Genomic DNA, 3182 nt, shown 5'->3' on the forward strand with positions numbered 1-3182 from the left:
TTAATAACACATGCTAAGGTAGGGGTCCAAATTTATTTGTTAATCTCTAGACGACTCTCCATTTTTGAGGGCATGTTTTATTGAATATACCATCTTTTTCCTATTTTTTAATTACTAAATTTTCATAAGTAACTTGTATGTTTGGACTTTCTATTATGTTCCATTGATGTCTGGATCTTTCTGGTAACAAGCTTCTTTACTTAACATAGCATTACACTTTGTTTTACTAACTGGAGGAAATTCCTCTCCATTTTGTTTCAGAATTGGTCTTCCTGAAGCCTGAGATTACCTGCAGTATCATATTTGGCCTCTAGAGGGAGATGCTACACAACTTGAACTCGATAGAAAGCCAGAAAGCCACCAGCTCTTTGAGGAAGAGCTTTTACTTTGCGTGCCCTGTAAACCCACTCACTGCTCTGTCAGGGTGTCCATGTGGCTGAATTGTTTCCAGGAAAAACCTGCAGAAAGGAGCCTCCTGCTTCCTCAGAGCTCAGACATGAAGCGCGCCCTCATCGCAGTGCTTGTGGTGATATTCACACTTGGTGAGTAAAGTCTCTTTTTATTTTATCTTACTATGGTCTTCTGATTCAGAATTGGCTTAACAAAATATTTTGCTCTGTTTGCAAGTCAATCCCTGACCCAGAATTTGTGTTACAGGAGGAACAAGAGCCCAGACAGTGACTCAGCCTGAGAGCCACACCTCTGTGTCTAAAGGGTCCCCAGTGCAGGTGAAGTGCAACTATTCGTATTCTGGGAGTCCTGTGCTCTTCTGGTATGTCCAGTACCCCAGACAGCGCCTCCAGTTACTCCTGAAACACACCTCAAGAGAGAGCATCCAGGGATTCACCGCTGAGCTCAGCCAGACTGAGGCATCCTTCCATCTGAAAAAACCCTCGGCTCAGGAGGAAGACTCAGCTGTGTATTACTGTGCTCTGGTTAACACAGTAGCTGGCTTCACAAGAGAAGCAGAGCACAAACCCCCTACAGAAAGCATTTCCATGTTCCTTATTTGACCACCGTGGGGCATTGTCTCTCTAGAGACTGACTCTGAATTTACCTCTCAGATACAGAGTTGTCATCAGTTGTCAACTAGCTGTAGAATTGTTTTTAAAGGGAATTCTCATTATCTACTCTGTATATATTAATTTTAAATAGTGTATTTATTTTAGATATTAGTACCTGGAAAAATACTTCTGAAATAAACCTATGTAACAGCATGAAAATTCTCTTCTTGGCCCAGATGGGCTCCCCAGGTTTAAGTGATACAGTCCCATTTCTCCGACTCTGCTGCCACCTCATCCACACCCACGCGTATCATCACCACATGCTGCAATTCCTTACAAGTAGAATGGTGCTTCCTGACATGTGATTGTGATCTTTCTGCAGCTAATGCCTTTCTTCTCATGCACTTGATGGACTCATACTATCCAAATAGGGGCCATCAGGAGAAAAATCGCGGCAAGTTGAAAAAGGAAAGTTTCATATAAAGAATTATTAACAAATAGCAGAGCATTATTTACTAATGAACTCTAAAGAACTCTAGAAAGAACTCTAAAGAACATAAGAATAGCATCTGTAGGGAGACACTGTTATCTTTAAGACTAAGCCAGAGTTTCACAGAAAGTGACACATTATAATATGTACTCTCTTCTCCTGAGTGATGACTCAGGCTTCACTGGGGAGTGTGTGACTGTAGCCTGCTGGATGGGGAAGTTTGCAGAGGTGCCAGAAAACAAGACTAACAAGCAGAAGAACAGCTCCCAGGGTTCTAGCACAGTTTGTAGGAAGCTGGCAAAGGAGCACTGCTGAACTTGCTCAGGTGCCTGTGAGACTTGCCAAGAAAGCACACGGGGGCTGTCACTAAACGTTGCTGGACGTGAGCATCACGGGTGCCCCACAGGATGGCCAAGCACCCAGAAACAAGAAGTGCGGAGCGCATGCCAGGACCCGGAAGAGAAGCTGCCTCTTCCTGCCAGGTCCTTTCCATCCTCTCTACCCACAAAGCTTAACATCGTGCCAGCTGGCAACGAGAAATGTTTACAAGGCCCATGTCTGGAATTACCCTCTGAATCTATGAAGGGGGAATTTGTAGTTCAAAGGCAATAAGTTGATAACTGTCACATCTTTCATACACACCCCTCCACACACAGTTGAACTTTCAAGCAAGGGTGAAATGACTGTTTCCATCTCACAAGCTAAGTCTGTCCTTTGAACAAGTGAAGACGTTCTCATCCTTTCTCCCAAATGAGGAGACCCGTGGTCCCAACAGTCACTACAGATCACTGGCTGTATTAATTACTTCTAAAATTCAGAGGAAATTCCACTGAAAATTCTGTTATATGCAGACTAAATTCTAAAGTTAATCTCTCTCAAATTGTATATAGAATAAGTATAGTGAGGAGAAGGAAGAAGGAAATGGCAGTGTACACAAAGGAACACATGAAAGTAAAGAGCAAGAAGAAAATGTAGGAAACTACTACATTCTTTGATTCCCAATTTGGTGGTGATGTTGCAATTGATATAGATGACTTTTTTTCTTATTACACATTTTATATTTTCCCTGCTCACAGCCATAACCTCCGTGAATTGGGTTACTTACCTAGTGGTGTGATCCAATTCTTCATTCTCAAAGGATCTGAGTACTCAAAAATCTTGTCTTTTTATTGGTTGTTGTAACTGAACATTAACCTTTAGTATTGGGCATGAAAGTGCCAAGAGGCTCCCCTAGGAAATCTCCTGGGTTCCAGACTGCCGAAGTCCAGCCCCGGCTGATCCAGGGTATTCAAAGGGGAGACGGCGCCAGCGACTATTTACATATTCATCAAAGATATAAAGAGTAATAGAATGAGGATAGCTCAGTAGGAAAATTCAGTGGAGAAAAGAGGCTGAGTAGCTTGATTTATGCGGAAAATCAATATAACCTGTGACACCAGGTTAGCTCTGACCACAGAGGCCACAGGCACCCTCTCGAATAGCGGAAGAGTTCCAAAGAAGAGCAAGGAGAGAGAAGAAAGCCTTCCTCAGGGATCAAGACAAAGAAATAGAGGAAAACAACAGAATGGGAAAGACTAGAGATCTCTTCAAGAAAATTAGAGATACCAAGGGAACATTTCATGCAAAGATGGGCTCAATAAGGGACAGAAAAGTAAGGACCTAACAGAAGCAGAAGATATTAAGAAGAG

The 3182-nt window shown here is 42.6% G+C and overlaps 1 long non-coding RNA gene across 1 annotated transcript; it reads left to right on the top strand.

Annotated features, from left to right (window-relative positions):
- The first annotated feature begins 340 nt into the window (after positions 1 to 340).
- LOC147365073 (uncharacterized) lies at positions 341 to 1215 on the top strand. Its single transcript, XR_015133569.1, has 2 exons — positions 341 to 542; positions 658 to 1215. It is a non-coding gene; the product is annotated as an uncharacterized LOC147365073 (long non-coding RNA).
- Positions 1216 to 3182: the final 1967 nt, after the last annotated feature.

The sequence above is a fragment of the Bos grunniens genome, chromosome 10, assembly GCF_055505025.1.
Source record: "Bos grunniens cultivar Pamir isolate PY7600 chromosome 10, Bosgru_T2T1.0, whole genome shotgun sequence".
Classification (NCBI taxonomy): domain Eukaryota; kingdom Metazoa; phylum Chordata; class Mammalia; order Artiodactyla; family Bovidae; genus Bos; species Bos grunniens.